The 12,105-nt window shown below is 51.7% G+C and overlaps 2 pseudogenes; one reads left to right on the top strand and one right to left on the bottom strand.

Annotated features, from left to right (window-relative positions):
• LOC147973374 (meiotic drive suppressor JIEYAO-like) overlaps positions 1–6,492 on the top strand; it is a 66,898-nt pseudogene extending 60,406 nt beyond the window's left edge.
• A 326-nt stretch (positions 6,493–6,818) lies between these two features.
• Positions 6,819–11,799, bottom strand: LOC147973373 (uncharacterized; annotated as a pseudogene).
• Positions 11,800–12,105: the final 306 nt, after the last annotated feature.

Below are 12,105 nucleotides of genomic sequence, written 5' to 3'. Positions count from 1 at the left end.
CGCCGTCCGTGAGGGGGGGCACACCCCGGACACGCGTGCCGGGCTTTTGCAACCGCCACAACACTTCCAGACTTGTGAGAGGCCGCCTACGCAAGATTTGGCAGCATGCTGGCCCCCGGAGGCCGCCGGCCACAGCCGTAGACGCGCGAAGGGCAATCCGCGTAGAGCGAATTTTTCGGATACTTCTCCATCACCAAAAATTATGAAAAAATACCATCGTTCCTATAGCACATGTGCCCACGTCGTGCAAAAAAACTCATGATTTTATCGCGCTCTGAGTATTTAATAATATTCACGCCGCATCGTTACCGCAGAACGTCTACTACCATGTCATCGCCGTCCGTGAGGGGGGGCACGCCCCAGAGACGCGTGCCGCCTCTTCGGACATGCCACCACACCACCCCGCATGTATGAGGGCCCGGTGCGACGCTCCGGTGGCATTGCTACCCCCCCCCCCCCTCCAGGGCTCCCGTCCCGCCTAACCCTGTAGCGTTTGACCACGAGATCTAGCCATTTGACTTTGCACGGACGGGCTTTGACCAGCGGACCTCCCCGCCCGGTTGTGTTAGGTCAGCCGATAGGAACACTTTGGAGCAACAACCGGGCCAGACCCACAGCAAGATCCCCTCCGTGTAGACCCGACGCATCCGTTTCCCCCCTCCAGGTGCCGGCGGCGGCGCCGTCCGTGAGGGGGGGCACACCCCGGGCACGTGTGCCGGGCATTTGCAACCGCCACAACACTTCCAGACTTGTGAGAGGCCGCCTACGCAAGATTTGGCAGCATGCTAGCCCCCGGAGGCCGCCGGCCAGAGCCGTAGACGCGCGAAGGGCAATCCACGTAGAGGGAATTTTTTGGATACTTCTCCATCACCAAAAATTATGAAAAAAATACCATGGTTCCTATAGCACATGTGCCCATGTCGTGCAAAAAAACTCATGATTTTATCGCGCTCCGAGTATTTAATAATATTCACGCCGCATCATTACCGCGGAACGTCTACTACCGTGTCATCGCCGTCCGTGAGGGGGTGCCACACCCCGGAGACGCGTGCCGCCTCTTCAAACATGCCACCACACCATCCCGCATGTATGAGGGCCCGGTGCGACGCTCCGGTGGCATTGCTACCCCCCTAGGGCTCCCGTCCCGCCTAACCCTATAGCGTTTGACCACGGGATCTAGCCCTTTGACTTTGCACGGACGGGCTTTGACCAGCGGACCTCCCCGCCCGGTTGTGTTAGGTCAGCCCATAGGAACACTTTGGAACAACAACCGGGCCAGACCCACAGGAAGATCCCCTTCGTGTAGACCCGACGCGTCCGTTTCCCCCCTCCAGGTGCCGGCGGCGGCGCCGTCCGTGAGGCGGGGCACACCCCGAACTTGCGTGCCGGGCGTTTGCAACCGCCACAACACTTCCAGACCTATGAGAGGCCGCCTACGCAAGATTTGGCGGCATGCTGGCCCCCGGAGGCCGCCGGCCACAGCTGTAGACGCGCGAAGGGCAATCCGCGTAGAGGGAATTTTTCGGATACTTCTCCATCACCAAAAATTATGAAAAAATACCATGGTTCCTATAGCACATGTGCCCACGTCGTGCAAAAAACTCATGATTTTATCGCGCTCCGAGTATCTAATAATATTCACGCCGCATCGTTACCGTAGAACGTCTACTACCGTGTCATCGCCGTCCGTGAGGGAGGGCCACGCCCCGGAGACGCGTGCCGCCTCTTCGGACATGCCACCACACCACTCCGCATGTATGAGGGCCCGGTGCGACGCTCCGGTGGCATTGCTACACCCAGGGCCCCCGCCCGCCTAACCCTGTAGCGTTTGACCACGGGATCTAGCCATTTGACTTTGCACGGACGGGCTTTGACCAGCGGACCTCCCCGCCCGGTTGTGTTAGGTCAGCCCATAGGAACACTTTGGAGCAACAACCGGGCCAGACCCACAGCAAGATCCCCTCCGTGTAGACCCGATGCGTCCGTTTCCCCCCTCCAGGTGCCGGCGGCGGCGCCGTCCGTGAGGGGGGGCACACCGCGGACACGCGTGCCGGGCGTTTGCAACCGCCACAACACTTCCAGACTAGTAAGAGGCCGCCTACGCAAGATTTGGCGGCATGCTAGCCCCCGGAGGCCGCCGGCCACAGCCGTAGACGCGCGAAGGGCAATCCGCGTAGAGGGAATTTTTCGGATACTTCTCCATCACCAAAAATTATGAAAAAATACCATCGTTCCTATAGCACATGTGCCCACATCGTGCAAAAAAACTCATGATTTTATCGCGCTCCGAGTATTTAATAATATTCACGCCGCATCGTTACCGCAGAACGTCTACTACCGTGTCATCGCCGACCGTGAGGGGGGGGCACGCCCCGGAGACGCGTGCCGCCTCTTCGGACATGCCACCACACCACCCCGCATGTATGAGGGCCCGTTGCGACGCTCTAGTGGCATTGCTACCCCTAGGGCCCGCGTCCCGCCTAACCCTGTAGCGTTTGACCACAGGATCTAGCCCTTTGACTTTGCACGGACGGGCTTTGACCAGCGGACCTCCCCGCCCGGTTGTGTTAGGTCAGCCCATAGGAACACTTTGGAGCAACAACCGGGCCAGACCCACAGCAAGATCCCCTCCGTGTAGACCCGACGCGTCCGTTTCCCCCCTCCAGGTGCCAGCGGCGGCGCCGTCCGTGAGGGGGGGCACACCCCGGACACGCGTTCCGGGCGTTTGCAACCGCCACAACACTTCCAGACCTGTGAGAGGCCGCCTACGCAAGATTTGGCGGCATGCTGGCCCCCGGAGGCCGCCGGCCACAGCTGTAGACGCGCGAAGGGCAATCCGCGTAGAGGGCATTTTTCGGATACTTCTCCATCACCAAAAATTATGAAAAAATACCATCGTTCCTATAGCACATGTGCCCACGTCGTGCAAAAAAGTCATGATTTTATTGCGCTCTGAGTATTTAATAATATTCACGCCGCATCGTTACCGCAGAACGTCTACTACCGTGTCATCGCCGTCCGTGAGGGGGGGCCACGCCCCGGAGACGCGTGCCGCCTCTTCAGACATGCCATCACACCACCCCGCATGTATGAGGGCCCGGTGCGACGCTCCGGTAGCATTGCTACCCCCAGGGCCCCCGTCCCGCCTAACCCTGTAGCGTTTGACCACGGGATCTAGCCCTTTGACTTTGCATGGACGGGATTTGACCAGTGACCTCTCCACCCGGTTGTGTTAGGTCAGACCATAGGAACATTTTGGAGCAACATCCGGGCCAGACCCACAGCAAGATCCCCTCTGTGTAGACCCGACGCGTCCGTTTCCCCACTCCAGGTGCCGGCGGTGGCGCCGTCCGTGAGGGGGGCCAAACCCCGGAGACGCGTGCCGCCTCTTCGGACATGCCACCACACCACCCCGCATGTATGAGGGGCCAGTGCGACGCTCCGGTGGCATTGCTACCCCCTCAGGGCCCCCGTCCCGCCTAACCCCTGAGCGGTTGACCACGAGATCTAGCCCTTTGACTTTTCACGGACGGGCTTTGAACAGTGGACCTCTCCATCCGGTTGTGTCAGGTCAGCTCGAAGGGACACCTGGGAGCAACATCCGGGCCAAACCGACAGCTACATCCCCTCCGTGTAGACCGGATGCATCTGTTTTCCTCCTCCAGGTGCCGGCGGCGGCGCCGTACGTTAGGGGGGGCACGCCCCGGGGATGCGTGCCACCTCTTCAAACATGCCACAACACCACCCGGTTGTGGTAGGTCATCCCATAGAAACACTTGAGAGCAACGTCCCCTCCGTATAGACCCGATGCGGCTGTTTCCGCCCTCCAGATGCTGGCGGCGGCGCCGTCCATGAGGGGGGCACACCGCGGATGTGAGGGGGTCACACTCCGGAGACGGGTGTCGGGCGTTTGCAACCGCCACTCAACTTCTGTCGCATAGCTGTTTTTTATTTTAATAAAATTTACGGACCTATATTCAAAAGAACATGACAACATATTATTAATGTGCTCGAAAAAAATACAAACTATATATATATTCATAATCTATGGAAAAAATTACAAACTACATATATATTCATATAATACATAAAAAAGCATGAAAACATTTTTTTTAAAGCATAAAAACATATGCAAAAAAACGTATGTAAAAAAAGCATTAAAACATATGCAAAAAAAGTATGTAAAAAATAGCTATGCCGACGGCAAAGCCGTCGGCATAGATACGGCAGGGTTCTGGTGGGCGCCGTGCCGCGGATCGGTGACGTGGCAACTATGCCGACGGCTGCCGTCGGCATACCTACGCCACGGATCGGTGATGTGGCATGCGGAGATATGCCGACGGCTGCCCGTCCCGACCGTCGGCATAGGTTTGACGGCGTTAGCCGCTCGTCACGGGCGGGGTCGCCGGGCCCGCCGTTATACCGACGGCTGATTTATGCCGACGGCTGCTGTCGGCATGTCTGCGCCTAGGTCGACGGCCGTTCTGTGCCGACGGCAGCCGTCGGTATAGATCCATGTAACCCGACGGCCAGTGTAAGCCGACGGCCAAGACTAGGCTGTCGGCATATCTCAAACTAGGCCGACGGCAGCCATAGGCATAGGTTTGGCCGTCGGCGTATGCCCGTTTTCCGGTAGTGAGTCCAAACCAAACGATATAATCATCCCAGACCCTACACCGAAGGTATCTTGTTATCTTCATTTATAAAAATCTCAAATGACAAATCATTCCATATTCTTTCTTTTTAGTGCTGCAGAATTTAGGATTACTGAATTTGTCTAATGAAACAATATATTTTCTTGTAAGTAAAATGGCATCGGCAATACTTTGTTTATATTGTTTATTACTTTGTTAGTTTGATGATTGATTATCTTCCACCTTTTGCAATTGTGGATGGACCCATCCAGTGGGTGCGGGATGCCTTCAATGAGATAGCTCCCCGCTTGGAGGTTGCACCTTGGAGAAGGAAAGTGTCCGACACTTCCTACGCCTTTTTGAGAGTGTGGCGTGCATGCATTGGAATCTGACCATCACCGCGGAAACGTTGACCTACATGGCCAATCATAGCGCCTTACGATGTGCGAAAGTTGTATTGGAGGGCAAGGCTCCTGAACTTAATGGGATGCATGCTAATCCCAACTGCATCAACCAATATGGATACTTCCCCCTCCATGAAGCTGCTGAAAGGTTCTCTGTTCGCATGATCAAATTGCTGTTTTGCCACGGTGCATCAGCCAATGTGCGCACAGTCGGTAATAAAGTCATAGAGGGTCTACTCCCGCTCCATGTTGCGGTTGAAAATGCTTGTCTGCATAAGTATTTGGAGGACAATCTTTCTTCTAATCGGGACTATGAGGATTATACCTACAACCTCATCCATCTCTTGTGCCTACCCGAGATGGTTTGTGTCATTTCCCTCGCTACACAAAGTCCTACTTTTGCAGCATGAAAATTTAAACGATTGTGGCCATTGCATATATCGCATACAACTGCTATACCAATACCCAAGGACTGAGCATCCTTACATCTCCTCTTGTCAGCGATATAATTCCTATTTTACCTGCGGTTTGTGTTCTTGTGTTGTAAGTTCTTAACCTTATTTTTTAGACATGGAATCATCAGTTTCAGATTGTCATTAGCTAATTTGATTTTCTTTGGCTCAGAGATGACCCCCAATTTGTAGTTGTATACTCGTATATCATACCGAAGGACTGAGTGTGCTTTCATCTCCACTTGCCAGAGATGGATTTTTTATTAAGAAATAGATAGAATACTAATCATGCTTATCTTATGAAAGTGTTTATGTATTTGGCATGTTATTATTTTATATTCAGATACAATGAGAATCCATGCTTTGGTGTGTTTGGATAAAATGAAGCAATAAGACAGGAAGTAATATTCAGCATTACTTGCTCGCATGCAGATGTTAAAAGGCACTCATATTTTTTCCTCGGTGCTTTTTAACAGAAGATCTTCTTGGATACGATTAGACTGCTTGCTAGAGAAACAGATAATCTGGTGGATGAGCTCTGGATGTACTCCCTCCGAGTCCGTTCCTAAATATAAGTCTTTTTAGACATTTCAAATGGAATACAACATACAGATGTATGTAGACATATTTTAGAGTGTAGATTCACTCATTTTGCCCCATATGTAGTCACTTGTTGGAATGTCTAGAAAGTCTTATATTTGGGAACGGAGGGAGTACATAAAGGAAAAAAGGCCTGTAGAGACTGCAGTTTTACTCCTGGCAGCTCAAGGGCAGATCCGTGGGAGCCGTTCCTCCAAGAGAAGTGTCAATGGCAATCAAAATGGGTTTGAAGTTATCATGGATCGTATAGTATTGGAGCACTATGAACACGTGAAGCCCGAGGAAATGGCAATATTTAAATGTACATATTTGCTTGTTCATATCATTTATCGTGCCGGTGAAGTTCTTGATGCGTACATTCAGCATCACTCTGAGGTACCACAGTTTGTGTATTGTAGTTAGTGTTACATTGCCTCTGGTCTCTTCCTTAGTTTTTTTCACTAAGTGTTTTTGTTTAAGCTTCTAAGTACCGTTGATAATTCTCGCATTGATCAAGGAAAAAGGAATAACATTTTTTTAGAGGAAAGGCATACGTCCGACTTTATAAATAAAGCCATAAGGTAGGTAGGGACCACATAACAGAACGTACCACACACCATCCAGACCCCAACGACGGTTCAAACGAAAGAGAAGACAGTCCGGTACTGGCTCCCTCGCCAGTACACGGCACGTAGGCGGGAAGAGAAAGGCCCAAATAAAGCTAAACTGCCGGCCCAAAAGAAAAGCAATTAATCATCCTGCTCTTGTCTGCATAACTGAGAAGCCGAAGCCCGAACTTTGGAGATCAGCATAGAGAGCGCATACTGGTCGTCGACCTTAGTCAATGATTTCCACTCCTGCAAGAAAGCACACGATTTAAATAAGCAATCAACATGTTTAGCCGGAAACACGTGCTCAATAGTAAATTTGTTCCTAGTCGTCCAAAGGGACCAGCAAAAAGCCCCAGGCCCACCCAAAAGATACGTCTGGAGACGCCAGAAAGGTTGCTTGCTAAGCTGCGCAGCTCGGCAAAGGAGGCAGGGGCCCAAGAGACAAGAAGCCAATCCCTCACGCAACTCCAAATGAGCTTAGCCAAGACACAGTAGAAAAAAATATGCTCCGCATCCTCCACAACACCGCACAGAGCACAGAATTGGGATCCCGGCCCATTTCTCTTACGAATCTGATCAGCCGAAGGCAGCCGGCCTCTGAAGGCTTGCCATAAGAAAATCTTAATCTTAGGGGGAATCCGGGCCTTCCAAATCTGGGAAAAACGATTAGTAGGCGTGCCACCAACAGTCTTAGAGTAGAGTGACTTAACAGAGAAGCGCCCAGAGGCAGACAACGGCCAAAACACCAAATCCTTGTTCATCGAGAGCGTAGGGAAGAAGGCAGTAAGGCGTTGCCAGTCTTCAAACTCTACAGGCGACAAGGATCGACGGAAGGCCAGGTTCCACCCATGGGAAGCCAACTCCGCAACAGAAATATTCGGAACAGAGCAATAAGAAAATAAGGTGGGGAAAGTCACCGAGAGGGGTGAGTCTCCACACCACCAGTCCAGCCAAAACCTAATAGAGGAACCATCCCCAACTACAAACTTAACAAAAGACTAGAAAACAAGCCTAACTTTGACCAGGGACTTCCAAAACGAAGAGCCACCCCGCGAGTGAGCAAACATCGGGCTCGAGGAAGGGAAATATTTAGCCTTAAGAATAGAGAACCAAAGGGGCTGGTCCTCAGCACTCATAATCTTCCACCACCATTTGATCAACAAACATTGGTTCATGATGGAAGTGTTAATAATCCCTTACCCCCCAAGGTTTTTGGGCCTACACATCAACTTCCATTTAACAAAGCGATATTTACGGCGATTATCAACGGCGTTCCAGTAGAATGCCCCACGGTGTTTATCAAAACCAGCATGTGTCCCAACCGATAAGAGGTAGAAGCCCATCAGGAACATGGGGAGGGAGGACAGACAAGCATTGATCAAAGCCACTTTACCCGCATTGGAATTATACCTACCACGCCAGGGAAGGACCCTGTTGCCCGCCTTTGTGACCACCGGGGCAAATTCTTTCGCATGAAGCACGCCCGGGGATATGGGAAGGCCCAAATATCTGAAAGGGAAAGACCCTAGCTTACAATTAAGAAGATGTGCCACTCGCACAGCTTCCGACTCGTCCACACCAGTAACAATCACTTCACTCTTGGCAAAGTTTATCCTAAGGCCCGACATCGCCTCGAAGCAGAGGATAATAAATTTGAGATGAGCGAGGCAGGCATCATTCAGCTCAACCATAATGATAGTGGCATCCGCATACTGAAGGTGGGTCATCCCTTGGGGAAGAAGATTAGAGCTAACCGGAGAGGTGTGCCCATAAGCTGCTGCACTAGAAAGCAAGCGGGATAAGGCATCCGCAATGAAGTTGAACAAAATGGGTGAGGCAGGATCACCTTGCCGAAGGCCCCTACCATTGGCAAAAAACTTACTAACCTGACCATTAACATAGATGGCAGTATGGCCTCCCGAGACCAAGTGCATGTTTCTATGAACAAGGGCCCCCTCAAACCCTTTAGCTAGCAAGACCCTACGCAAAAAAGGCCAGCTCCCCGAATCATAGGCCTTCTCAAAATAGAGTTTAAGAATCACCGCTTTCGATTTACGAGTCTTAAGGTCATGCACAATTTCATGAAGGCAAAGAACCCCATCCAAGATGAAACGACCTTTAATAAAAGCCGATTGAAAAGGATTGATGGTACGATGGGTAATGGGAGAGAGGCGAGTAGCTAGCCCTTTGGCAGGAAATTTGGTGAAATTATTGATAAGGGCAATAGGCCTAAACTTCGAAATCAAGTCCGCTCCCTTGACTTTAGGAATAAGAGTAATGACAGCATAGTTAAGACGAGAGATATCCACCGTCCCCAACCAGAAACCTTGGATGATCTTACACACGAGAGCCCGCAACTACGACCAAAATTTCTTAAAGAAGGGCATCGAGAAACCATCAGGCCCAGAGGCAGTGTTTGGATTAGCCGAACTAATCACCTGCCAGATCTCCTTGTCAGATAAAGGAACCATCAGTCCCATGTTCCCGTCTGGAGAAATCTTACAACCCGCATCCCAGAAGTCAGAGGAGAGGGCAAGCCCAGGATCCGGCTTAGGGCCGAGGAGATTGGAGTAAAACCCAACAATGTGATTCATAATGAGAGACTGGTCCGAGGCTCTGACGCCATCAATCAAAAGACTGTCAATGAAGCATCTCCGACGTCTACCATTGGCGATCGCGAAGAAATAAGCCGTCATAGCATCACCCTTCAAGGTCCAATTAAGGGCACCGCGCTGACACCAGTAAATTTCTGACTGCTGGTGCAGCAGCATCAAAGCATCTTCTAGGGAGTAACGAGTAGCCCATTGAGAAGCGGAGAGCCCAGACAAGTCAGCAGAGTGGTGCAGATCCCGGAGTTGAGATTCAAGGGTCTCTTTTTCCCTACGGAGCTCGACTGCCCTATTCCGAGACCAACCCCTTAAGAATTTGTGAAGCTCATATGACACCTTATGCCAGTCATCCATGGGGCCAAAGAAACGACGAGAGGAGGAAAGAAGATTAGAGATCTTGGAAGCCATCATCTCATAGAATCCCTCCACTACAAGCCAAGAGGCATCAAATTGGAAGCAGGAAGGCGACACAAGGGAAAGGATGCCCGCATCCACGACGAGGGGGGAATGATCGGAGCCAACCGCAGGCCTGGCTTTTAGCACCACACGGGGGAAAAGCAAATCCCACCTATCACAGATAAAGACCCGATCCAGCACCGACCAAACAGGAGAGGACTGATGGTTAGACCAGGTGAACCGCGCCCCTACCCTAAGGAGCTCACGGAGCGCGCAATTACTAATGAACTCATTAAAAGCATTGACAAGAGGCCAAGCAAAATTAGGGCTATTTTTATCTGTCGGGGAGCATAACAAATTGAAATCACCACCAATTAGAAGAGGAATATTATAGGATTCAATCTTAATCGAAAGTTCATCCAAAAACAAAGGGGCAAGAGAGTGGTCCGCGGGGCCATAAACCACCAAAAATCCCCATAAGTTGTTAAGCTGGCGATGATGAACCACGCAGCTAGCCCAAAAGATGCCATGATCAAAGGTAATGAAATCAAACACGTCCCATTTAGACCCTATCAAGATGCCCCCAGAATGGCCCGAAGCAGGGAGAAAGTGCCAGTCGAACCAGTCCATGCCAGCCACCGCAGACAGTTCAGGAGAGGAAAAGGATTCCTTAAACATTTCAACCAACCCTAAAATGTCAATATGCTCTCCACAAACCAAGTCATGAATCTGGTCTCGGCGCCCCTAGCACCGAAACCTCAAACATACCAAAAGAGAGCTTTCATTTATAGGAAAGGTTTTTAATACGGAGGCTCGATCTGCACGGGGCCAAACAAGGCTTAGAGCGCTTGGAATGATCTCTCTTAACTTGAGCATGAGGTGGAGGTGACTGGCCACAACCATTTGTCGCTCCACCTTCCCCAGACTGACCCTGGGACCCAGCAGGTCCGGCAACAGTCGCGGCCTCCATGGCCTTGGCAATAGCTGCCTGGGCAACCTCATTAGCCCTAATGACAGAAAGAAGGCGAGAAGGGGAGCCCAACCCCGGTTCAACAACCACCCCAACATCAGACATAATATGAAGCAAATGATCATCCGACAGCGCAGGTAAAACAAGGCGAATAGGGAAAGCATGGAGAGGGGGTTGGACAGATGAACCTGGAGTAGGAAGGTCCCTGGCCGCAGCGCGCCTCTCAGCCCGCACTGCCACCCAAATGCCAGAGTCACGCACGCACCGGCCCTTGCGCGCCGTGGACGCCGGAGAGTGCAGCAACGGGGAGCACCGCACAGGCGACTCCGTCCCCGGGCCAGATCTCAAAGCAGACCCCAGGTCCTTATCCAGACGACGAGCCAGACCCGCCACAGATTGCTTGGAGGCAGAAGATGCCCGACTCTTAGCAGAAAATTTCCGAACCAACGATTTCTTCTTCTTCTTAGTTGAGTGCTCGGTGGATCGCGGGGGGGGGGGGAGCGGGAAGATCCTCAATCCCAGAGAAGAAGGGAGACTGCGAATGAGTAGGCATGTTGGAGCAAACACCAGAAAAGGGGGTCCCCTTACTAGCAGTAGTCTCACGAGGAGCCGAACCATCCTTCTGAGGATTAGCAGCTAGGGCATTGTCCTTGAGCAACTCCTGTTCATCAGGCTCCAATTTATCCCATTCAGACTGAGTAAAACGAGGATCCGTGCCACCACTTGGGTTTTGCCCCCCAGACGAACCATCCCCCTGCATGTCATCATGATCAGAAGGCTTGGAAGGAGGAGGCGGAGGGAGAACATGGAAATCAGCACCCTCGACCCGAACTCGTAAGCGCACACCCTCAGGAGATGGAAAAACATCCACGGCACCATGAACGCAGACAGGATCAATACACCAAACATTGAGACGAACCGGACCAACCTTGCCCAAAGACTCCACATCAACTTCCACAGGCTTGCCAATGAGATTACCAAATGCCATCGTGAACTCCACAGAGCGTGAACCAACTGGCACGTCATCCACTAACACCCAAGTCTTGGTGAGAGGGCCAACCGCCTTCGCACCCCAAGTAGCCGCTTTGACTGACACCACCAGTTGGTTTAGAGGAAGAGTAAAGCTAGTGCACGAGGAGATCATCCTTAGACAGTCCTTGGAGGGAAAGACCACTGCGAACTCATATTCTGAAAGCTGGCGCACCTGCCAGTCCCAACCCCCATCGTCCCAAATCTTCAGACCATCCAGGAGAGTCTACGGGGAAATCTTTTGACCAAAAACAGTTATGATGGCCGCGTTAGAGAGAGACGGCGCGGCCAACACCACAAGAACATCAGCATCCAAAGCGAAGAAAGAGCAGCCTGGCAAACCCATCGTCCCAAACTGTACGAAGGTAGGACTCTTGGAGCGATTGCGGCAATCCACCGTAAGGTGTTGCTACCTCTTGAG

This window comes from Triticum urartu, chromosome 5A (genome assembly GCF_056163025.1).
Source record: "Triticum urartu cultivar PI428250 chromosome 5A, HENAU_Tu73, whole genome shotgun sequence".
Taxonomy (NCBI): domain Eukaryota; kingdom Viridiplantae; phylum Streptophyta; class Magnoliopsida; order Poales; family Poaceae; genus Triticum; species Triticum urartu.
Note: the sequence above shows the minus strand (reverse complement) of the source record. Positions and strands in the feature narration are given on the sequence as shown.